Here is a 10924-nt window from a genome sequence, read left to right as displayed (position 1 = left end):
GAGCCTACCTGGCTCTTTGGTGGGGCTAATGGTGGACTCTGGAAGGGCTCCCACCTAGGAGTACTTCCCAGAACCTCTGCTGCCAGTGTCCCTGTCCCCACGGTGAGCCACAGCCACCCCTGCCTCTGCAGGAGACCCTCCAACACCAGCAGGCAGGTCTGGCTCAGTCTCCCCTAGGGTCACTGCTCCTTCCCCTGGGTCCCGATGCGCACAGTACCCTGTGCGTGCCCTCCAAGAGTGGAGTCTCTGCCTCCCCCCAGTCCTGTCGAAGTCCTGCAATCAAATCCCACCAGCCCCCAAGTCTGGCTCTCTAGGAACTCCTCCTGTCGCCAGACCCCCAGGTTGGGCAGCCCAACGTGGGGCTCAGAATCTTCACTCCACTGGGTGGACTTCTGTGGTGTAAGTGTTCTCCACTTTGTGAGCCACCCACCCAGCAGTCGTGGGACTCGATTTTATTGTGATTGCACCCCTCCTACCATCCCACCGTGGCCTCTCCTTTGTCCCTGGACGTGGGGTATCCTCTCTCGTGAGTTCCAGTGTCTTCCCATCAATGACTGTCCAGCAGTCAGTTGCGGTTCTGGTGCTCTCACAAGAGGGAGCAAGTACACGCCCCTCCACTCTGCCATCTTGAACCAATCTCTCTGCCCTCTGTTTTTTAAAGGAGTTTAAAGGTTTCTTGTTGCTAAGATTATCATATAATTTATTATCCAAACCATAGCACTTTTGAGAGTGAAGCAGGGTGTTCTTAGTAATTATGCATGAACCAGAGACGTAAATGAATACTGTCTTGAGAAAACCAGGACTTGCTGTCATCCTGTTGCGTCCCAGTTAGGAATAAGAACCTTATTCTGTCCGTTGCTTTCATACCGGCAGCAGCTTTCTCCTTCATCACTTTCTCTCTTACTCTCAGTGTTGATACTCCTTCTGCTGTCTCCAGTCATACCGTTTTGTGTTTCCCAAACATAGTCATGCCTTCCTTCCCTGGTGGTCCAGTGGTTAAGATTCCACACTCCCAATGCAGGGGGCCTGGGTTCGATCACTGGTCAGGGAACTGGATCCTGTGTGCCGCAACTAAGACCCAGCACAGCCAAATAAATAAATAAATAAATATTAAAAAAAGACAAAAACAAAAACATAGTCGTGCCTTTGCACATTCCTGCTTTTGTGTGTACTGTTCCCTCCAAACGGAATTGCCTCTCCACGTCCAAACCTCGTGACTCCAACCTCTTCTCAAAGATGCCATTGCAACCCCCTCCCAACGCATTATGCGCTTTCATCTCAGAAACTCCATAGTAAATTTTTACTTCTCCCATCCTCCCAGTCCTTCTTCCCACCTCTCTTCTTTTCTCCTTGTCTTCTTCTTTTTTTAATTAATTTTTATTGGTGTATAGTTGCTTTACAATGTTGTGTTAGTTTCTACTGTACTGCAAAGTGAATCAGCTATACGTATACATATATCCCCTCTTTTTTGGATTTCCTTCCCATTTAGGTCCCCGTGGAGCACTGAGTCAAGTTCCCTGTGCTGTACAGTAGGTTCTCATTAGTTCTCTACTTTATACATAGTATCAATAGTGTATATATGTGAATCCCAATCTCCCAATTCCTCCCACCACCCCTCCTGTTCTTCTTTTCCCATATAATGGCTGAGCACCTTATGTGTGATAAACACTTTCCTAATTACTTCCATGCACTTGGCATAACTTTCTGCTGGTAGTTATCTGTGTACCTTTTCTGTCCCCCCTACAAGTTTATAATCCCTTGAGTGTAGAACTATGTCACACTCATTTAGCAAAATCTCAATAAATGTTGCATGAGCCATTGAACATTGTAGATCCTTAATAAATTTTAGTTTATTGAAATCAAACAGGTTCTGGAAAAGAAAGTTTCTGGAAAGATAATCTTGACTTTCATACTAAGGAAGAGCTATTCTATTAAAAGTGGTTTTCTTTTTCAGCTGAAACACAAATGAAATTAAGTCGTAAAATTTTGGAAATGTATAGAGGGAAACAGTGGACCCTTCCGTCCTTTGAAGTTTTCAGATACACCACCCCTCTTGGCATATAACCAAAAGATGCCTGGATTCATTTTTCAAGGAAGGAATTAATTTTTACATTGTTTCTTTTCCCTATCTGCCTGCCTTACCCAAAAGGACAAAGGAGATATCAGAGCTGCCCTGGGTGAAGTGTGGATTTAACTTATTACCCACGAAATCAAATATGTTCAAGTAGTAATTTTCAACCTTGGCTGTGCATTAGAACTGAATGAGGAGTGTCTAGAAATCCCAATGTCCAGACCAAATACATCCAACCAAATTTATCAGAATCTCCATCAGGGAGACCCGAGTACCAGTACTTTGCAGAACTTCTCAGGTGGTTCCAACGAGTAGCCCAGTATGAGAACACCTGTGCTCAGCCAGAGAGCGCTGGGTAGCGGGTGAAGAGACCCGAGTTGTTCATGACCTTGGATAAGTTTTCTCTCTCTCTTCTGTCTGCAGTCCATCTGTGAAATAGGGTTTCCCGTTCACATTTTTTTTCTGTCCTGCTGAACTGTTGAGAGAATCAAATGAAGTATCAGAACGAAAAGGCAACTAGAGATCAAGACTCTGAGAATCCTGTTACCCCAGTAGGCTCTAGCTGTTGTTTCTCAGTAATAATGGCTCGGTCGTTCTTTGGAACAAGGAGGCTGGGTTGACGAATGCACCTCATATGGTGGAAAGGAAGCCTCTCTCCTCTTTGCCACGCCTTCCTCCTCCCTTTACTCACCATCCTTCCATGGAAAAATCTGCTTGCTGGTTCCCCTTTATCTAGCCCCTTTTCCTGTGGCTTAGAGGTGCCACACCATGTGTCTCACTGCTCTACTGTCCCCCGAGATGTGATGGATCCTGAGAGACCTGCCTATCCTTGATCCCAGAGGTGCCACTTCGTGGTCTGCGAGAATATCTCAGTGCCTGGAGATGAGGACTTTGCTTTGGAGGATCTCTACCCAGTATCTTGTTGGAGTATTTTGTGCATTTTGTTCTCTTTGGATAGCGAGGAAAAAACAAAACTTTGCTTATTATCTGGTATTATAGGAATAATAATATCTAATGTTTATTAAATATTTTGTGTAAGCCAGGATCTTTTTTGCATTATCTATTTCATATTCACACCAATCCAGCAAGCATGGCACTATTATTATCCCCATTTGATAGATGAACAAGCAGAGACGTAGAGAAGCGAGGCAACTTCTCCAGTGTCATTGAACTAATAAGGGAAAGAGCTAGTACTTGAATCCAGAAAACTGTGAAACGGAGCCTTTTTTTAATGGACAACGTGCCAGGCATTGTTTAAAGCAATTTGTCTTTTTTAATTCAGTTAATCTCCATGACAACCGTATGAAGCAGATTCTCTTACGTAGATTTTATAGATGAAGAAATGAGGGCACAGTGAGGTTAAATAACTTGCCCATTGTCTCACAGATAAGAGGAAATTGTCTGAATAATAACTTGAAGGAAGACTGACTAAGCTTAGCCCCAAATGGCACAGGAGTCTATTACTTTCCTGGCCCAAGAAGTTAAAGTAAGGAGAGCAGAAGACATGTGGCCATTCTGATGCCAGAGGCATCACAGCAATTCCTGACAAGGGTCTGGTGCTCCCGATTCCAAAGGCTGTGTGTCCCCACTCAGAACTTCATCTTTAAGGTAATCCGGGGGCGCGTGTGGGTCATCAGCCCTGTGCAGAGCTCATGCCCTTAGCCACCAGGCTCTCCTGCCTCTCACGGTGTTTGCTTGTCCCGGAGGCTTCCTCACACAAAGAGGCTCCAGTGACCAATGGACGCGGTGAGTGGTGCCCTGAGGTTTCCACACCCCCCGGAGAGCAAGCAGAAGAACCAAGAACAGGAAGCCGTCAGACTGATGAGCGTGGCTTCTGATGAGAGTGACTTTGAGTGGAAGCCTGGTTGAGTGCTTAATGGGGAGGAGGATGAGTGGATCAAGTAGGGAGCATGTCCAGTGGGGACACGTCACACTGGGGAGAGCCAGCGGAAGGCTTGCGAAGCTGCACCTTCTACAACCACCCCGGTCACTAGTGTCCCAAAGGGGCCATGTTCTCGTATTCCCTTTTTGAAGGAGACATCCACCTTCTGGTTTACTTCTATCCACGTTAGGGGCATCCTAATAATCAGATAGATAATAACAATAGTAGTAGTAGTACTAGTAATAATAATAATAATAGGATGATCGTATTGAGTACTTACTGTGTGCCAGATTCTGCACTATGAACTCTAATGAGTTATCTTATTTGATTGTCACAATGACAAGGCAAGAACTATTATCTCTACTTAGTAGATGAGGAAAATGAGATGAGAGAGGTTAGCTGAGTTTTCTGGTGTCCCAGCCAGGAAGTGGCAGTCAGGAGTCAAGGCCAAGTCCCCGCAGCTCTGCAGCCAGAACATCCTTGGCCTTCCTGCCCCCCACCTCCTGCCGCTTAGCGGTCCCACAACCAACCTCGTCATCGCAACACCTGTCACTTTCCAGATTTAGAATTCCAGAACCAAGCCTTCTAGCTCTGTCAGGAAGTAAAGGTGATTTTTCTACTCTCTCATTTTAAACAATCGCCTTATTATGAATTAAAATACAAATGCAGGGGAGGACAGCCAAGCAATAGAACTCCATCACCCACCTCAATTCTGTCTCCTGATCCAACCATAGACTCTCCCCGCCCTGAAAGTAATCACCCTGCTGACTCCTGTTGTCATAATTTTCTGGTGTTTCCTTTTAGTTTTATCATTTGACCACAACTCTCTCGACATGCTAGTGTAGTCTTTTCCATTTTAAAAAGTCGACATGTCTTCTGAGTCCCTGTTCCTCTCCAGGTTCACTTTTCATCAGTTTCTTTTCCTTACACTTTATTTTGTGAGGAACTCGGGGCACATGGCCTGTGGAGTTTCTCGCAGTCTGGGTTGTGCTGCCTGCACACTCACAATGCAGTTCAACAGTTCTCTGTCCACTTTTTTGCCTGCAAATTTCTTGCTGGACCCAGAAGTTTGACCTGATTAGGTTTGATCTGAGTAGATCTTTTCGGCAAGTTCGTGGGTGGGAAGCACGTGACATTTGTCTCTCTTTTATTGACCTTAGTGATCATTGATGCTCGTTGTCTAGATTCATCAATTCATCAGATGTTGCAAAATGGTGATGTCCCATCATTTATTTTTTTTATTTTTTGTATTTATTTATTTATTTTTGGCTGTGTTGGGTCTTCGCCTCTGTGCAAGGGCTCTCTCTAGTTGCGGCAAGTGGGGGCCACTCTTCATCGCGGTGCGCGGGCCTCTCACTGTTGCGGCCTCTCTTGCTGCGGAGCCCAGGCTCCAGACGCGCAGGCTCAGCAGCTGTGGCTCACGGGCCCAGTTGCTCCGCGGCATGTGGGATCCTCCCAGACCAGGGCTCGAACCCGTGTCCCCTGCATTGGCAGGCAGATTCTCAACCACTGCGCCACCAAGGAAGCCCCCATCATTTATTTTTTATGTATTTTTGGAATACTTTAAAAAGGAGGTGCTTCCCCTTGGCAACGATTTGATTACCTAGTGTTGTAGTTGATATAGGGGAAAAAAAACCCAATAAATGTTGACTGTTTCATTTATTTGCTAGTTTTCAAGATAATGAATTAATTCCCTGAACTACTGAAGGGACCATTGAAGGTGACCAATTAATTTTTGTTGTTTCAAAAATTGAATCTCTCTAAAAACAAATACTGTATATTAATGCATATATGTGGAATCTAGAAAAATGGTGCAGATGAACCAGTTTGCAGGGCAGAAATAGAGACACAGACGTAGAGAACAAATGTATGGACACCAAGGGGGGGAAAGCAGCGGAGGGGGTGGTGGTGGTGGGATGAATTGGGAGATTGGGATTGACATATATACACTAATATGTATAAAATAGATAACTAATAAGAACCTGCTGTATAAAAAATATATAAAATAAAATTTAAAAAAAATTGAATCTCTCTAAATTAGGAGTTTGGGATTAACATATACACACTATTATATATAAAACAGATAAGCAGCAAGGACCTACTGTATAGCACAGGGAACTATACTCAATATCTTGTAACAACCTACAATGGAAAAAAATCTGAAAAAGAATGTACGTATAGGAGTCCGGAGACCCCGGCCTTGGGCGCCTTCACGCCGTCTCGGAGCGCATAATGCTGTGAGTAGGCGCCGCACCGGCTGGCCCGGCTGGATCTGCGCGTGGTGGGCAGGGACTGCGTGTGCCTTCGGGGACTGTCGGTGCCGGGCGCCCGGCCCCGGGGTCAGCGGCTGGGATCCTTGGCGCCGCTGGTTTCTCCATGCTGTGGAAGGGACTGGCCGATGTAACCGGCTCTCCAGAAACCCCTGCTTGGCTGTAAGTCCAGGAAGGCCTCTTAGACCTCCATCTCGTTTCAGAGCCACTTCTGAAGCTACTTGAGAAAAATGATGTGACCGCTCCTATCAAAAAGGATGTTAGGAAACCTATAACATCTGTGAAGAAAGTGGCCCTTTTTCCCTTTTGCAAAATCGACATCCTCAAACTCCAAAATGCCAGCCAAGATCCCAATTTACCTGAAAGCTGCCAATAACAAGAAAGGAAAGAAATTTAAACTGAGGGACATCCTGTCTCCGGATATGATCAGCCCTCCCCTTGGAGACCTCCGCCACACCATTCACGTCGGCAAAGAGGGCCAGCACGACATATTTGGAGACATTTCCTTTCTTCAAGGAAATGAGCTTCTACCTGGAAACCAGGAGAAAGCACGCACGGGCCAGTTCCCTGGGCATAACGAGTTCTTCCGGGCCAACAGTACCTCCGACCCCATGTTCACAGAAATGCCCTCCCAGGTGCTCAAAAACACCATCTCCCTCCCAACCATCGGAGGGTCCCAAGCACTCATGTTGCCCTTGTTGTCACCGGTGACATTCAGTTGCAAACAGGAGTCCTTAGGGCGGGGAAGGCTGCCCCGGCTTAGCTGTGAGCCGGTCATGGAGGAGAAGGCTCCGGAGGAAAGCAGCCTGTTGGAGAACGGGACGGTCCACCAGGGGGACGTCTCGTGGGGGTCCAGCGGGTCCGCATCCCAGTCCGGCCAGGGCAGGGGCAGCCACTCCTGCAGCCTCTCCGAACAGTACCCGACCGGGCGGCCGAGGACATGTTTGACCATTCCGCCCCGTGCGAGCTCGTCAAGGAAAAGACTAAATCAGAGGAGTCCCTCTCTGATCTCACGGGCTCCCTCCTCTCCCTGCAGCTCGATCTTGGGCCCTCATTTCTGGATGAGGTGCTGAATGTCATGGATAGAAGTAAGTAACAGGACACCGCGGGCTCTTTTCCTTTGGGATAAAAGGTATCAAAAAACAGAACAAAACAAAACTAACCACAGTCAAAGAGAAGAGCTTCGCTGGCTATACTTGCTGTCGTGTGATGGGTTTTCTAAAATGACGTTCCTACAGAATATTTTTTTACCTGGTAGGCCCTGTTTGCAAAAACAGCGAAAGAAACAAAAAAACCTATCCTGGCAAAGAGAGCAAGTGAGTCAGAACCCATTTTCGGCGAGCATTGCTGGTGTACAGCTCACATTTTTTGTTTTCAGACCTTCAGACATGTAAGAAACCTGGCTTGGCCAGGACTGGCGCTACTTATGAAGGGTTGTGCCGGTCACATTAAGGACCTTTACAGTACTCGCATTTTCTGAGCACAAGGAAGTCAAAATTTATTTAACGCCCACGCCTTTTTTCTAGACTGTTTTCTATATTATATTGTTTGGGCTCACCATAGCAAATTCTTCAGTGTTAAAACTTTTCTCTGTTTTCACATTTGAACAACTTTATGGGTTTCGGGGATTTGCTTGTAGCTCTTAGATATCCCTATATATTATATCTATATTGCAAAATTTTGACTGTCAGCTACATGTTGGTAAGACACAAGCAAAGTATTACTGTAACTAAGTTATTTTTAAAGTTAAAATATATTTTTATGTGCCTTTGGCTTTTGATTGCAGAGTCTACATTTTATAGGTACTACATCAAATATGGTCATTTGACTTTCCATTGGGGTTCCACTGTAAGCTGTGTATGTGTATGTTTGGAAAAATGTATTCATACTTAGCTTTATTTTTTTTCTTCATCTGTTATCATACTTTTCACAGCAGCCAACAATGGATTGTAAAGTGTAAAGGCACAGGTTACTCAAAATGCTTCTGCAGAGTCTGTGGGCTACACCACATAATGTTATTTGGAAATATGGGTATTTTAGTACAGTACATACTTGCAGTACGTGGTACTTCATACAACACAATACAGAGTAAATGTTAAAATCAAAAAAAAAGAATATACGTATATATATATGTGTGTGTGTGTGTGTGTGTGTGTGTATATATATATAAATATATATAATTGAATCACTTTTCTGTAACTTGAAACTAAACAACATTGTAAATTAACTAGACTTCAATTTTTTTTTAAATGGTTAAATTAAAAAAAATCTCATTATGGGGGAAGATGCCCAATTCCAGAAACAGACTTTTAATTATGTTGTACTTATTTTGGTAAAGATGCATGTCTTCATTGTGAATCTGGGATTTGTATACTATGAGAGTGATGATACAATTTTATTTAAGCATAGCAATATAATAAAGAAATGTTGAGAAGTCGTTTTTTAAAAAACTGAATCTCTCGTGTTAAAAATGAGGTAACTGAGAGCCAGAGAGGTTAAGTAACTGACTTAACATCACACAGCACGTTGATGGCAGAGCTGGGTAGTGCTCTCCTGCCTCCCAGTTCATTCTAATCTTCCCCTTTCACGAGCAGAACCCCAAGACCTGGAGCCCTAGACTCCAAAGCAGCTGTCTGAGGATATCTGAAAGGGCCAATAAATATTCGAAGCATTGTCCAGCTCCCTTCCTGGCTCATTGCCTTCACTACTGGGCCGGCCCCAGCAGCCAGGTTGAGACTCACTGGGAAGGGAGGGGGGTAGCCTGCAGCTTGTGCACTGCTTCTGAGAGGGGGTGAGTTGCCAGCCCTGGAAATTCCACCTGTGTCAGGGAGTCATGGGAACGTGCCCAGGTTGCTATGGGGAGGCTTTCCGCCCTGGCTGCCGCAAAGCAGCCCCCTGCCAAATCCCGTCTTGCTGATTCTCAGCGGGAAAGCGGGAAGCCAGAGGAGAAAGTTCCAACCTGTCAGTTAGAAGGGAAATAGCTGAGAAGCCATCTCCCCACCATGTTAACGATCTTAGCATCTTAGTGTGTGTGTGAGAGAGAGAGAGAGAGGGGGAGAATATTTGGTAGAGGGCATCAGGGGAAGAGATGGGGGGAAGGGATCAAATGGGGTTAGGAGAAGGAGGCTCTGTGTAACCCTGTGCGCGGGCGGGGGAGGCTGCCTGGCTCCTGGGGACTGTTCAGCACTCCGTCTGTTCACACCTACTTACGTAGCTGATGACCTCGGACCCACCTACTTGTCCTGCCCTTCCCCCTCCCTGCTCCTCTTTTTCCTGCTCCCTTCTCCGCCCCCTGCCCCCAGGCTCCCAGGCTAGGGGAGGGTGACGGCAGCAGAGATAAGGACATGCTCTTTTATGTAAGGATGCGAATCCCTGCTAACTTGTGGGTTAGAGAGCCAGTCAAGGACAAGGACAAGGCTGCTACCAATGGCCCTGGTCTGCGTCCTGAAACACAGTAGTGTGGTTACTCACCCTGGCTGGAGAGCAGGGTTGCTTAGACCGCATTCTTGGAAGTGAAATGAAACTTGACGGTGGGAGATACTACTGCCTCTACTGAGTCATAAAACTGGGATCTTTGGGCCAAGGAGTCCCAAGAAGCTGATCACTCTAGTTCTTTTCTCCTTGGAAGAAGATTCTGGAGGACTTCAGCCTGAGAGGTTATAATGTTTTAAAATTTTAAGTTGTGAAATTAATTTAGTGAGTTGTGATCAGAATATTATTTAAAAAATGAAATAGAGTAGACAGTAGACCAGGGTACGTTATTACATGGAGAAGGTGAGTATTGTTTCACGAAACTCTTTTTAGTGTTGTGTGTGTGTAATTGTGTGGGTGTGTACTGGGTCACAATGTATTTCTTACTGTAAGTCACAGCCAAAAACTTTGAACATCATTGCTCTTTTAGAAAGTGTCAGGAATGAAGACTTGGAGTCACTGTAGGGTCTGCCATGAAATTGCTGTGTGACCTATGGTGGGTTGTTTAACCTCTCTGACCTTCATTTTCCTCATCTGTGAAGTGAATGAATGAAACCAAATGAGGAGATTAAACTGATGATTTCAAAGGCTCCTTCCAGCGTCAGATTCTATAATTTTTAAGGTAAATGAGAATTCAACCTGTTTTTAAAGATTCTCAAGGAAGGAGATGACATCCGCTCCAATAAGCAATAATTTCCATTAAAAAACAGCTCTTTCTCTTTAGGCTTCATTCATTCATTCATTCACCAGAGATGTATTGATGAGTCAGACACTGCCCTAGGTCCTGGAGAGGCAACAAGTGGGATAAAACACAAAAATCCCTGCACATGTGATGCTGCCTTAGAAACCTCTGTAGCAGTTTATGGTTGTTGTTTTTTTTTTTCACTTACCATACATTTAAAATAAAACAAAATAAAACTGAAAACCTTCTGTAGACTTGAGAGGATAGTTATCATTTTTCCAAAAATTGGTCTGGACCCTCAGTTTCTCCTTCAATGAAGTGGGATGCAATCATGGAGTGCTAACAATTCAAAGTCTGAAAGGGTGCCGGAATGTCTTTTTTGCTCAGAAGGGTGACCTGACCTGATAATCTTAAATAGATAGACATCTGAATGTTCCAGACAGGAAATTATTATTTTCCTTGAATATTTTCCTTTTTTTCTAGGAGCTCTTGAAACCACAGACCATTCACTGAAAGGCAATTCACTTTAAAATGTTCAATTTCAGCTC

At 44.9% G+C, this 10924-nt stretch overlaps 1 pseudogene; it reads left to right on the top strand.

The window, feature by feature from the left end:
• The first annotated feature begins 6558 nt into the window (after positions 1–6558).
• LOC137772499 (cdc42 effector protein 3-like) lies at positions 6559–7319 on the top strand (annotated as a pseudogene).
• The last annotated feature ends 3605 nt before the right edge of the window (positions 7320–10924 follow it).

The sequence above is a fragment of the Eschrichtius robustus genome, chromosome 11, assembly GCF_028021215.1.
Source record: "Eschrichtius robustus isolate mEscRob2 chromosome 11, mEscRob2.pri, whole genome shotgun sequence".
In the NCBI taxonomy this organism is placed as follows: domain Eukaryota; kingdom Metazoa; phylum Chordata; class Mammalia; order Artiodactyla; family Eschrichtiidae; genus Eschrichtius; species Eschrichtius robustus.
The sequence above is the reverse complement of the archived record's forward strand: the minus strand, read 5'-3'. Positions and strand labels throughout refer to the sequence as shown.